This window comes from Dipodomys ordii, unplaced genomic scaffold (assembly GCF_000151885.1).
Source record: "Dipodomys ordii isolate 6190 unplaced genomic scaffold, Dord_2.0 Scaffold25, whole genome shotgun sequence".
Classification (NCBI taxonomy): domain Eukaryota; kingdom Metazoa; phylum Chordata; class Mammalia; order Rodentia; family Heteromyidae; genus Dipodomys; species Dipodomys ordii.
Window position 1 is genome coordinate 9,871,420 of NW_012267241.1, and position 15,000 is coordinate 9,886,419.

Here is a 15,000-nt window from a genome sequence, read left to right on the forward strand (position 1 = left end):
AGCCAAGTGGAAGTTGGCTTGGTGAGGGAAGGGAAGATTCTAGTACACTCTGCTGCCTACTACCCTTACTATTGGAAATACACTTTTCTAGCCAGGCACTCTCACTTTTGGTGAGAAAGGATTTGCTTTGGATTACATCTCACCAATGGTAGAGGACTTTGCAGTACATACATGAGTTATATCACTGAACTTAGTTTATAAGCTTTATTATAGGAAAGGATGCCATGCATTTTCCTATTCAGAAAATACTATTATTTTAAAGATAGATTATTAGTTGACTCAACAAGGTAAAATAAAAAAAGCAAAATAGTTGCTATGAAAAAGTATTAGGCAACACCACCCCCCACTCCCAACTATTTCAAATAAGTCATTGATATTCAGGCTTTCCTGGAATAGTTTGAAAATCTAGTCACCATGGTTTTTGTGAAAAAGATAGTACAAAGGTTGGCAAATAAATACACTTATTTCCTTCCCAACCCCTAGCCTGTAGGGTACTACCAAATGAAGATAAGTAAAGAGGGAACTAATCATTTGGTAAGAACAGAAAATACCAAGAAATACAGAAGGAATAAAGAAATTAAGACTCTACCAGGTTTTCTTAAACTCTTAGGGAATGGACCACCCTCCAAGAATATTTCAACCATCTTCATCACCCTTCATCCTCCATGTCATTTCTGCAATAAGAGAGAAAAACCCTCCACAACTAATATCTGTTCATTTTCATCTATTCCTTAATGCAATAAAGAGTTAAATATGTTGGACCAAACACAGTATGAGACAATGGTGACACATGTGGTAAACAAGACAGAAATAGCTTCTTCCCTTAGGGAACTTAACAGTCGTAGTAGAAGGAAACAGATACTCAAACTGATTACAAAAATAATTCATGATCGTTTCTATAAATGATACTTAGAGAAGGGCAGTTACTGTAAGCACTATCTCATACAGAATGATCTTTGCCATCATCACTATCATCATCATTATGTACTATGTATCATACATAATACAAAATATTGCACATCTTCCACATCTAAAATGCATACAAGACTTGGAAAATAAAAGGTTGGTAGTATTATCATAATCATACTACCAAGACTATTGCTTATATTTTAAAAAGTGAAAGGAAGCTTCCTCTTTGTAATCTTAACTGTCTTCCAAGGAAGCCATGGAAATACTCTCTTTGTACTGCTAGCATCTTGCTACATTGGAGTATGAAAGCTGAGAAGAAGAACAGAAGAGAGCAAAGTTTCTACACCTAATAAGATGACGCTGTTTATATTCCTAAGAAGCTGAATGCCATGTGAGTGAAAAGAGAGATGACAACAGTTTCTATAAAGATGAAGAAGGATGTGTGCCTCTGTACTCTCCCCATCTTTGCTAACCTCCAACCACAGTCAGGTTATTGGACACACCAATCATCTGTATAGATTCTTTGGAAAGATTCAATGGAAAGGAAGCAAAGTTTCATTTCTAGTTTTTAAAATGGAAGAAGCAAACACAACATGTGTAGACACTAGGGCTATAAGAATACAAGTTAGGAAATAGGAAGGTGATAATAGGAAGGATACAAATTGTTCCCAACTATGTTCATGTGAATTGGAAACAGGCTTGGTGTTTCAGATGACAACTGCATTCCCATAGGAGACCATGAGGGCTCAGACACATCAGACAACGAGTTGTTTTGTAGAAATTCCATTTGAACCCAAATCAGACTTCAAGGTTTCTACTCTTCCTACTTGGTCATAGTCATTTCTTGTCAAGATCGGTACCCAAAGAAACATTTCTCATTTTTTTCTGAGTCTATAAGGAAGAAATTCTTGACTGACTAGAGTACCACACAACTATTCTTGAGTCAGAGGTGCCAGCAACTCTATTTCACTGCAATGCTGAAGGTTCAAAGCACTTTCACATAGCTTACTGGCTATATGCAAGTTCACTTCTGAATTAATATCTAAATACATTGTTCTGAATAAATCTCATGGCTTTGCCAGTGTTTTTGATTACAAATTACTTGTCCAAATTGCTCCATGGACTTTATTTATGTAGTATACTTTGACAAGCATGACCAATCAGCAGGGAGCAAGTGCCAATCTTATATTTGCCATACTATTCAAGTGTGGATCTTAGATTTGGTGTACTATGCACATACATCCTGTATGTAGACTCTGGAAAGAAAATGGGTCATAACGTCCTGGTCAAATTCCTACATTTATTTTTTGAATTATTCCTTGGAACAGTGGAAAGGTGAGTTTATTTTTTTCCCTCCTTTTTAAAAATGTAGAACCATGGGCAGAACAAGAAGTTTAAGGAAATACAAATCTTGAAGTCTTAATGCTCTGCTAAACTTATCTAGCATACCCAGAAAGCTTAATCACTAGGTAGAGAATCCTCAGCAGGTATAAATAACCTGAGGTTGCTTTTAGATTGTCTGCTTTGGTTGGGGAACTGCCAGACCTACAGACTATTATTTCAGGATTGCCATTTATGTCTCTTTACTTTGAATTTCCCATCTCTGTCTTTTCTTTGTGTCCCAATTTAGACTGTGTTTGCTTTTATATCTTAGAGGGGCCTACTCTGTTCTCAAAAATACCCTTTGAGTGCCAAGCATAGAATATACCCATGCTTTAAAAACATTAAAAAATTTAATTGTGAAATTCTTTTAATAGTTTTTCATTGTACCTTCAATTTTAATGCATGGAAATATCCAATATTTTACGGAAAGTATACACTTGAATGTACTATGTGCTTTCTTAACTCTTCTTATAGCAGTATTCTCAAAGGAAATAGAAGCAAGCTGTCACCTAGGTACTCAATTCAGAAGATATTAAAACTTTGGTCTTCTCTTTTCCTCACTTACAAAAGAAACAAGCAAACAAAAAATTCTACAACTGGTCTTATTTCTTGATTCCAGATAAAGCAACTTAATGGCTTAAGAAAGACAATAGTTGGAGAGAGAAGAGCTTGTTATTGTATTGATGACTTTTGTCATCTGTTGGGAGACACCACTTGACATAAATGAAAGGAGGAAGGGTTTATTTTGATTCATTGTTTCAGAGGTTCCTTATGTCAGGGAAGGGAATGGTGAAACAGAACAGTCACATCATGGTGGCCAGGAAGCAGAAAAATGTGAATACAGGAAAGAGTTAGAGAACCAAACAGCCACAAGTAACACTCCCCCAGTGGCCTACTTCTTCCAACTAGGACCTGCATCCTACTTTTCATCATCTCTCAATAGGCCTATCATATTAATCCATCAAAGGGTTAATTCATTGGTTAGGTTGGAGTACTCAGGACCCACTGAGCTGCCAAAAGTCATCTGCTGGAAGACAAGACCTCAATCAACAAGACTGTTGGGAGGTATTTTATAGTCACATTGTAACATCCATGGAGCAGACACACTTTCCTTCAAACTCCTTACTGCATGTGCTACCTGCATCATTTTGAGGAAATAAACTTAAATTTTCCTTATCTTCAATTTCCTTTCAGTTTGAAAATGGACATAATAAATTTAGAGAACTCTAGAGGACAGAATGGAGGTGGCTTTGTACAGTGTTTGGTGTTTTTGTCAACATTATCTTCTTTCTTCCTTTTATGACTTCCGACGGCTCTGGTCATGCATTCCATGTGATTGCAGTGGGCCGTCTTTGTTTCCCTTCAGAAAGAATGGTAGACAATTGAACCAAACCTGGGGGGGGGTCAGAATTCCCATGCCGCTGGCCATGGCAACTGCTCACAACTATGCACATAATTATGCCAGATTTCTTCACTTACTTGCTATAATTCTGAGTTAAGAAAAAAAAATCCTTTACTCGGAGTATGAAGCTGGTGGTATATGATTTGGGGAACTATTGGCAGCTAGCCATCTGCTAGCTGCTTAGAAAGCTTACAGAAGCCTGCTAAAGCCTTCTTCCAGGAGCCAGCCACAGAATATGGGTATGGTGTTTAGAAGGAGTCACTGTGAATAAGGCTAAACAGAAATAGGTAGAGCCACAAAGAGGGAAAGATAGAGCTTTGGGAATGTCCTGCGGCCTCTAGATCTACACAAGTCTGAAGCCAACTGTACATGCTGGTTCCTGTAATTTACATTAACCATTTCCACCTTTTAAAACCGGTTGCAATGGTATTTCTCAACCTGTAACAGGAAGAGCCCATTACAGGACTCTTCTGTTTTCTTGTATTACTTTTCAAGAGTTAACTAGAAATCATTGTCTTTTCCTTCTCTTTCTCAAGGGGGGAGGAGGCTGACCATTTAGGAAAATTACAATTAGAAAAATGAAGATTAAATCCATGCAATACTGTGGATAATAGTCTTATTTCCTCTTTTCTATATACAGCTATATTCACATTGACTATTCAGTTTCAAATTCTGAATCTTGTAATCCTAATTTACATCACAGCACTACAAAGATAATACAGCTCTGTGCTTTGCAGGGAGATGACTTGACTGCTCTGGCTCTAATTCTTCACCCTTAACATAAAGTATTGAAAATAGCCCATGGAGTGATTGTAAAGATTAATAAAGAGGCAATAAAATGACTTACATGTATTCAGCTATTTCCATGTGCTGTTCAATTAGTTTAAATGTGTTATACAAATAACACTTGGAACTATATCTGGCCCCTAAAAAGGGACATGAAACTCTCATGAGATTGTCACACAATTTCTTTTCTATTTCCTCTAGTTGGGTTTCCTATCATCATACAATATGGTCCCCATGCAAAGTCCTTTCCCTTCCTTTTACCCCTCCTTTCCTTCTTTCCTTGATTCCTTCCTTCTTTCCTTCCTTTCTTCCAACTGTATTCATCCTCCTAAATTTCCCAACCCTCTTCTATGATCACAGAACTGGAAGAAATAAAACATAACTTATGGAAGAAATAAAACATAACTTATTTTTAGAAAATAGCAGGAGCTTCCATGCTGGAAAGAACAGCTTCTACTATCTCTCAACCCATAAAAGAACATGAATATGATGCCAAGAAGGAAAAATAAACCCAAAGAAACACTCAGTGCAAAAGGAGGAAAATAATGAGCCCAGAATGGCTGCTGCTTCCGCACTATACAGGGAACTGTGTTTTGATCTTTCTAGATGAGCACTGTATACTTAACATATTATTGTTTGTTGATTTGCTTGTAGAAAAATAAAAGAGTATTAAGATTTTTATCATTATCATTACTATTATTATTACTGCCAATCCTGGGGCTTGAACTCAGGACTTGGATGCTGCCCTTGAGCTTTGGTGCTCAAGGGTAGTGCTCTACCACTTGAGCCACAGCTCCACTTCCGGGTTTTAGAGTATTTTATTGGAGATAACAGTCTCATGGACTTCCCTGCCTGGGCTGGCTTCGAACAGCAATCCTCAGATCTCTGCCTCCTGAGTAACTAGCATTACAGAAATGAGCCACCGGTGCTAGACTAAGTTTTTAAGACAGAAGAAACATCATAAAGATCCCATCTCAGTTACATGATAACTCCAAAACCCCAAACAGCACTGTGATGGTGACATGTTGCTTGCTTCTAACAGCATGATTTGTGCAGCTAATGTGAGAAAATTTGCATATTATAATAAGGTCTGCTCAGTTTCCTTGGTTACAACAATCTTGCTCAGGTTCTTCATGAACTTTCTGGTGAGACAAGAAACTATGTTAGATTTTCTACCTGACTTAAGATAGGCAACTAACAAAACACCAATCTAATTTCCTCCTTTTCAACAGCTACTTTCACTCCCTTAGCTTTACCACTATTACCCTTGTTCTGTATGGTACTGTTAAGTCCAGGACTCATTTCTGTCCATTCACTACCTTGTTTGTAGTCTATTTTCTATAGTGCTGCCATTATCAAGTCAAGGGCATACAATATTCAGGGAAAGGCAGTTTAAATTCCATAGAATAGCTAAGTGGGCAGGGATAACTGGTCTGACATCTCAGCATTTCCTTTATAGAACTTTCATCAGTAAGTGAGGACAATATTTCCTTTATGGGTCATGGTAGAAACTAACACATAAAAATACCTGAGAGCAGGTTGTTAATTCATGATTATTGTGGTGTGATGATGATGGTGATAGTGGTGATGATGACGATGACCTGGTTTCTGAACACTTTTAGGAGTTATGGTGTTTGATGAATTTGTAGGTATTTGAAAGTAATTAGTGAATTTCTTGTCTTTTTGTTCTGTGAGACCTTATTTTATGCGATGGATATTTACTTTCCCTCTTTCATACATGTTATCAATACTGTTTCTATTTTGTTATTTGTCTAAATATTTCTTATAGAATTTTCCAGAAGCACCAGGTTTTCACAACAGTGTTCCTATATAGGTTCTGACTGGTGCATGCGGCTCTCTCTCTTTCTCAAGTTTTTTGTTTACCACTTCAATGGATATTCATTTTATGTTGGATTTTTCAGACTTTGTTTTCCACAAACAAAACCATATTAACAGGTTTCAGATTTATGTATGCAATTAATGTAGACAATAATTTAGTAGTGTTATTTGTTTAAAATGGATAATTAAAAATTTATAACAAAATGTTGAAAGGGCATAACTACGGATCTTTTCATATCATGCATATGCCAGAATGGGGAATTACAATAGAATGATTCTAAATTATATCCAAGTAGTACTTACTGTGAAAGTAAAATTCTTTGATTACTTCTTTATATACTAGAAGTAGAACAAGTAGTTCATTCCTAGAAATTGGTTTGTTCTTTTCCTACTAAACATTGGTTCATACATTGTAAAATTCCTGGTAAGTTTAGTCATTTTTCATGACAGCCTCTAACACTTATGGAACAAAACCAACATACTTTATAATGCTAGCTGTTAAGAATATAACAAAGCTCAACTAGTGTTAGAGAATTAAAAATGCTACTAATGAAATTAATTAGATTTAGAAGAAAATTTCTGAGAATCATACAACCCATTATAAATTTCTCTAATCTAGGTAGGGAGCCAAAAGTATGTGCTTATCTTACTCACCAAATTAATCCTTAATATTAATGATTAATCATCACCCCTGGACCATTTTTCCCCTTTTCATTTGAAACACTTAAGAATCCTAAAGTAAGAATATACTTTTTCAGACCAAAACAACATGGCAAATTGGGGAGGTACCTCAATGGTAGAGTGCTTACTTAGCATTCAGAGGCTCTAGGCTTAATCCCCAGCACTGGAAACAAGCATTCAAAAATCAAAACAAACACAAAAACAAAACTGGTAAACAAAATAATTATATAATGGTCAACAGTTAAGTCCACTGTAATGAAGTAAAGGTTCAAAGTAACAACTCTGAAAATGATATACAGAGCCAATATTGAGTCATTCATTGGGCCAATCACCTATTTAGAAATATTGTCTTGAAAGTTCAAAAATTATTACCAATATTTTAGAAGAGGCCATGTAAATCGATGCAATTCTCCTTTATCATGACTATTATATCTTTCTCCTTAATAAAGGTAAATGTTTACAGATAATTATTTGTCTAAGGGTTTATGAGTTCTACAAATTAAAGCTAAAATGCTAGGAAAGACTACTACCAGCTGATCAAAAATGATCAGGGAAGGGTAAACAAAGGAGGAGGCTGCAATGCTTGATAAGAAATGTACTCATTATCTTGCCCATGTAATTGTAACCCCTCTGTACAGTATTTTCACAAAAAATAAAAATTAAAATAAAAAAATGATCAGGAAAGCATGATTTAAACAGGATTTGACAAAAATATTCAATAAAAGTGTTCTTATTTAAAGCCAAGGAAAAGCAAACTTTGCTTTTTATAATGTACAGAAACAACTGGCAAAAGATCCTACCTTCTGACCTCTCAGTGACAATGAGCTCAGAAATGGATGTGTACATAAAGTCTAGTGTCAGATGAACAGATATCTTGGCTTTTGCACACTTCTAGGGCTAGTAGCTATGCTGGGAAATATCTTAGCCTACAACATGAAGTGAAACAAACTCAACTGTAGGGATTTTTTTAAAAAAAACTGAATCAACAAAAAGGTGCTAATTCTGTGTTATCATGCATTTTCAATACTGAATAGTAAAATGATAGTTTTTTTTTAGCTGTTTTACCTAGTTCATACTCTATATCTTCTTTCATAGGTACTTAACCCATTCGGGTACTATGGGAAAGAAGAGAACCTCAGAAAGAGATTGTAAGGTCTGCTCCTGGATGGCGAGCAAAGTCACAGCAAAGTCTCCACCCAGTACCTGCGTTACCTAGGCAACTGGGACACCTGGAAGAGGTCACATCTGCATCTGCTGAGGTCACATCTGAATTTGATGTGGCCACACCTTTCTCTGCCCATACCCTAGATAAGGCCTAGCCCAGGCCCAGATGCCCTCTCTTTGCTCTTTTCTAGCTCTTTCTCAGCTCTTTCCTTCTCTTCTCTTTCCCAGCTCCCTTCTCTTTCCTAGCTCTCTCTTTCCCACCTTTCCCAGACGCCCCTTCTTTTCTGGCTCTTTTCTCTCCCTTTCCCAGCTCTTTCCCAGCTCTCTTTCCCAGGCCTTTCCCAGCTGTGTGGAGTGCCAACCTGGCCTGGTCCCAGCAGGTCTACTGAATAAACCTACCCCTTACCTGAATACCACATGTGTGGTGCTGTTCTTACTCGACTATCTCTTTTTAAAAACCTAACAGAGATCACACATTTGGCTTTAGTTCCTATCTCCTTTTTTCCTTGTGTTCTCTCACTGTGTTTATGTTTGTCTCACTCTTTCCCCTTTCCTTTTTATTTTTTCTTTAATAAAGAGACCACTTTTTACCCCAGAAATAGCCAGTTTTGAGAATTTTACACTTTACAATCTATCACCTGGCACCATCTTTCATCAGTTTTTGGGAATCTCTGATTCTCTGGTGAGAACAAGGAATGCTTGGGAAACTTTTTTATGTGTTGAAGAAAATACTCAGAGCTTGTACTGTACTCAAAGCAACAAAAAGAAAAAGCAAAGAATAAAGTCAAACACAAGGCATACATCTGTTACAAATGTTACAAGATGCTATTAACAATTAAATTGGTATTTGTTACACTGGAAGGAGTTCTTTTTATTTGAAAGCCTGACAGAATTTTGTTTTGAATAGTGATGAACATAATCCCTTGCTTGAATGTGGGAGAGAACTTTGACAAGTGTAAACTATGGTCTAAGGAAATAATGAGGAAAATCAGACTGTAGATGGGGCTAACAAAATCAAAATCTCCCCATGAAGAAAGTATAGTATATGATTAGACTTGGAGTGATTTATTTGCTTTTATCCTAATTAGTATCATTTAGTTGCAAATAATGGCTTTAACCTCACTGCCAAAGTACTTTTCAAAGATTTTCCTTCGTGAAAACCTTGCATGTGGATAGGCATTGGGCTACAACCACAGTAGCACCTTGCTACTCTTAAGATTTGTTCTCTAAAAACTCCCAACTTTGCACAAAGTATTGATGTTATAAAGGTTAGTTCTTTGCTGGAAAGCAGAACAATTTCTAACATTTTATGATAAAAGCAAGCACACAACATCTGTAAAAGCTATGTGCAAGGAATAAAAATAAACTATTAATTCTCCACCTCTTCATGAATGTGTTTTATGCATCTCGAAGTCTCCTTTCCAACAAGCTGCTAGAGCGACACAACACATAAACAAAGCAGGAGGAGGCAGAGTCTGTGCTCTGGGAATTGATGTCACCAACCCACACTGAATTGTTTACATTCGGCTCTTACCAGCCTCCCAGAAAAAGAATTCATTTTAGAAGCACCCATATTGTATTTACTTCTTTTTTTTTAAACCTCTAGCACACCTACAGTCACAATGGCTAAAAGAATAGATTACTGATGGAAATACAATACATGGCAAACATTATAAAACTGAACTGTTCATGTTGAATGAGGCTTGCTGTAATATGATTCAAGGAGGAAAATAAAAGCCCACATATAAGAAAACCCCTTTTAGAAATAACCTGCTAGAAAACTTTGCCTTACTGCTTAAATAAGTACTAGACAAGAAGCTTTGGACCTTTACACTAACTATCAAGGTGTCCTCTAAGAAAAGTGGACCATTTTAAAAGACAAAATAAGGGACTACTTTCCTGAGTCTCACCTAGAGCTAAAGACACAGTAATTATTATGCTCTTATTTTTTCCTTTCTAGTTTTCTTTCTTTGATTTACACTCACACACATGCATACACACCGTGGAACTACAACAATTCACAGCATGTTCAGGCTTCCAACATTTTAGACTTTGCAATTAAGAACAGATGAAATCAGAAGCAGGGGAGTTAGGAGAAGGGAAGGAGAAATGTGAAATGTGTCCTGTGCCCATGAAGGGGTGGGGGTGGGGGCAGCAGTGAAATTCCACCCAGTAAGTTATGCTACCACAGCCGAAGTGAGAGAGTTCAGTTTCAAAGATCCAATTAGATCTTACCTGGTTTTGCAGTTAAATGCACCAACGTGCACCTAATTCTTCATCAGGAACACTACATATGCTGAGAGCGCTAGTATTTGACCTTACACATTTCCACAGGAGAAGCTCCCAAGTAACCTTTAACTTCAATAAAAAGCTGTGTTCATTCTTCTCCTAGTCCTCAACACACAGCAATCTAATACACCTCATCATGTGGTCCGTTGCTATGGTAGCAGCGAATCCAGCTGCTGAAATACAAAAGACTGACAAAAAGTTGCTTTTTTCCCCTCCACCCACCCTGACAAAGTCAGATTTTTTTTTCTGTATGACAAGTCTAGTTTGAATATGTTTCTCTTGCTGACTCAACTCTATGAACAAGGGGGGACAAGACGTGAAAAGAAAACCAAATAACAGGAATAGAATAAAAGGTCTCCCACAGCATTTAAGCTAATGAAATCACCACTAATCTCTTGAAATACTGATCATTATCTCCTACAAAGTCTGCCAAATGAATATGTTTAAATGCCAGTTACTAAATCGATAGGAAATAATCTCACAGCACCTTTAAAACATTAAAAAATACATTAATTTATTCAGTAAACACAGATGCTGAGAACATACATCAGTTATATATATGAAGGGCTAGGTTCGAAGTATTTTTTTGTTGTTTTGTATGTCCCTCCCCCATGGTATAACCCCTGCTCTCACTGTATTTGATGTTGGTATAATTTGTGGAGGGGAAGGGCAAAAACAAATCGTTTAAATAGGGATACAGGTGGATCTATTACAACAATGAGATGTACAAGTTGTTATGTCAAAAAACGAACTTTTTTACAACTTTGGCAGGGGGGTGGTGGTGGTGCTGGAAGGGGTGGAGGGGTATGGGTGGGAGATGGGAAGGGGAAATAAAGGAGGAGGTAACAATGCTTGATAAGAAATGTACTCACTATCTTGCCCATGTAATTGTAACCCCTCTGTACAGTATTTTCACAATAAAACAAAGTAAAAAAAAAAGGGTATTTTTTTTCCTCCACAGAAGAAACTTTCAATCCCAGCTTAGATATGGGAGGTAAACTTCTTCACTTTCTTGTTATCAAAGTCCAGTGTTTAAACATTAGTTCAACAGATTGGTTTCAGTTCTATTTGACAATAATCATAAATTTAGATCTATCGTGATGTGGTTTTTCCAGAAACAACTGAATTGTATTAGAGGGCTTGATCTTAAAAGGAAGACCTAGAGTTTGGGACAGGTTTAACTCAGAACACTTCTGGGTCTCTCCAAAGTCTATGGCGGAGAGGTAAAGAGTCACCTTCAGTTTCCTACTCATTGAAGGAAAGGTTGATGAAGTCTTGGTACCTGGAGCTTCCTGTCACCTGAGTCTTTCCCTATCACTACTTACACCTGCCCCAGCAGGAGCTCTGTCCTCCTGTCCCCTGGGGCCCTGTGTACTATTCCTCAGGCCTCTCTTTGGTTACTGGCTGCTTGCACAGTCTTGCTGTTTTCCCAGTGTATTTCCAATTTCTAAATCATTAGCTAAGGTTTCTCTTGCTGACTCAACTCTGTGAACATAGCTTTCTCTTCTCTCTCCAAACATGGAGTCCCTGAGGACAAAGAACTTTGTTCCATTCCTCTTTCTGTCTCAGATAACTGGAAAAAGATTTTGGTGTAGGCAGGTCTCTCTGTCAAAACTCCTGAATAGTTAGGAAAAAGAAGCACCAAGCTTTGACTTTGGATTTATTGAGTGCTTAATATGTTTATGGTTTTTGAACTAGAGGACCAATGAGAAAGTTCAATGACACCTGACTTCTCCCTGATGCTGGCATTTATTTTTAACCAGATACACATTATTTATTAGTCAGGTGACTTTCAGTATGAGGTTAGATGACAACACAGAATAAATATGGTGACTGCTTTATGTAAATAGCTGGGGCAGCTGTCTTCATCTCCAGCCCATCTATGAGAAAATGACTAATCCAGACTGCTCCACAACCCACTATGATATGGAATATAGGAAAAGGGTTAGAGTTGGAAGTGGATGTCTTAGATCTTTGATTTTATTATTTTTATTTCTTTACTGTGATTAAGTGATTACATAAGTTTCACAGTATTGTGGCATAGTGATACTTAGCTAAAGTCACAAACTAATTTTAACCTTCACAATGCAAATTGTCATTAACTTCTTGATCTACAAAACATCTTTGATTTTAAATATGAAAGGAAAACATATTACATAAAGCCGTTCATTGCAGTATTTATACTGTATTCATAAATAATGGTCATATCATCTATTAGTGATACTTTCACGAATTAAATGGAGTAATAGGAATCTGCCATGAAAGATATCAGAGTGTTCATAGATTGCTCTGTGTGTGTGTGTGTGTGTGTGTGTGAGAGAGAGAGAGAGAGAGAGAGTTCTGAGGCTTGAATTCAGGGCCTAGATATTGTCCCTGAGCAGTTTTGCTCAAAGCTAGTGCTCTACCACTTGAGCCACTCCTCTACTTGTAGCTTTTTTGGTGCTTCATTGGAGATAAGAGTCTCATGGACTTTCCTGCCCAGGCTGACTTTGAACTTTAATCCTCAGATCTCAGCCTCCTGAGCAGTTATATTACAGGCGAGAATCTCCAGATCCTGCTCCATAGATTTCATTTAAAATAATTTATTGATAGTAGATTAATAGCAGTCTTTAAAAGGAGGTGGCTTTTTTTGTTATACTGGAGCTTGAAATCTAGGCTTGGCAACTGCTAGGCAAGCACTCTATCACTCAAGCCATCCCAAATCCATTTGCTTTTACTGTTTTTTTTTTTTTTTGGTCCGGTCGTGGGGCCTGAACTCTGGGCCTGAGCACTGTCCCTCAGCTCTTCAGCTCAAGGCTAGCGCTCTACCACTTGAGCCACAGCACCACTTCCGGCTTTTTTCTTTTTGCTTATGTGGTGCTGAGGAATCGAACCCAGGGCCTCAGGCTTTGCAAGGCAAGCGCTCTACCACTGAGCCACCTTCCCAGCCCTGCTTTTACTGTTTTTGAGGTAGGGTCTCACATTTCTGCTCAGGCTGGTCTTGGACCATGTTCCTGCAATAATTGCTTCTCAAGTAGCTGGGATTACAGAGCTGACCTACTATTCCTAGCTTTATTTTGAAAACAAGATCTTGTTTTTTCCTTCCTTCCTTCCTCCCTCCCTCCTTCCTCCTCCTTCTCTTTCTTCCTTCTCTTTCTTCCTTCCTTTCTTCCTTCCTTCCTTCCTTCCTTTCTTTCTTTCTTTCTTTTTTTCTTTCTTTCTTCCTTTCTTCCTCTCTTTCTTTATTTTCTTTCGTTATTTGCTTTCTGTTGCTTGGACTGACCTGGAACCTTAACAGTAAACTCACACCTAAAATGTCACCTTGATCTATAACAAGTACTTTAAATTACTTACCAGTAGAGAGTCTTAACTGCTTTTCTCCATAGATGTCTACTTCAGGAAATTACAAAACCAGTGACACTGGAAAATTAGCATTAAAATCTCCATGAAGATATAATACAAACATCAGCCAGGGGTTAATATAGCTGGATGTCACATACAAAACAAAACAAAAGAAAAACAACCCCACAACATTAATTCCAGATAAATTGCCAGAAAGAATAAACCAAATGTGTAAGTTATATATTACAAGAATTCTCTTTCATTAACAGGAAGAAGGAGAAGAAAAGCCCTACAACAAACCAGTTGAGATGATTAAAATAGCTCTGGCACTGCTACAACCCTCAAAAATCTTCCAGTGTTGTGACTCATGAGGCTCCAATCCTACAAAGTGCATGAGATAGAACAGTCAAAAAGACAAGAAGCAGCCACACTGGCAAATTAGCAGCAGCTAATCTGCTTTCGGGCAGTATGGAGAGGAAAGACTAATACAGCCACAATTTGAATAATTCATACCTCTTCTCATGTATGTCTGGCTGAAGAGTGTTTGCATGCATTGCTTTGGGCACCTTTACCTTGTGCATTTTTGTTGCTACAGACAGTGGCCATTCCATGCATCTAATTCTTCATTTTGTAAACTTTATGAGCCTATGCAGTAACTAGATACTGAAGCTAGAGCATTTAATATGATGGCAAAACATGAGGTGCACATTTTGTCTGATGTTAAATCAGCTCCTTTGATTGTCTCTCCTTATACGACAAGATACAGTGACCTTGATTTCATGAAGTTCAAAACACCCTCTTCCCGTGAACAGAACTTATAACAGAACTTGTGCAGGGTTAGCCACTTAACTGCATAGAAACAATTCAATCACATGAAGTTAAAAGTGTTTTTGTGGCCTATGGGATAATTTGGAAAGTACCCCCAGGATGTCTGTTTGCAGAGCCCTGGTTCCACATCAGTGCCTGGGAGTTTAGGAAGTTATCTGCTTGACTGCTCTCTTTCTGGAGGGGTGAACACCTAATTTCCCACAAACCCCTATGAATCATACCAGCTCAGAGGTTACAAGTTTGAATTAAACCACACAAAATGTATAGGCTGGCAATGTTCATGAAACAAGCCAAAATAATCGAACCTCTGTAAATGTCATTGTTCAGGTAACATTTTAAAACTATTTTTGGAGACCACAAATGGCCTCCTTGTTAAAGCACTGGTTTATATTAAGAAC

The 15,000-nt window shown here is 37.5% G+C and overlaps 1 protein-coding gene across 6 annotated transcripts in view; it reads right to left on the bottom strand.

Moving 5' to 3' along the window:
• Dtna (dystrobrevin, alpha) overlaps window positions 1-15,000 on the bottom strand; it is a 328,938-nt gene that overhangs the window by 146,220 nt on the left and 167,718 nt on the right. For 2 of the 6 annotated variants that reach the window (XM_013014908.1, XM_013014906.1), the window contains exon 1: window positions 10,400-10,613. The exons of 3 other annotated variants lie outside the window; for them this stretch is intronic. The gene's annotated coding sequence lies outside the window, so the exon portion shown is untranslated. Of the gene's footprint in view, window positions 1-10,399; window positions 10,614-15,000 lie in introns of those variants that run through there. One more of the 6 variants, XM_013014905.1, reaches the window with a different exon arrangement.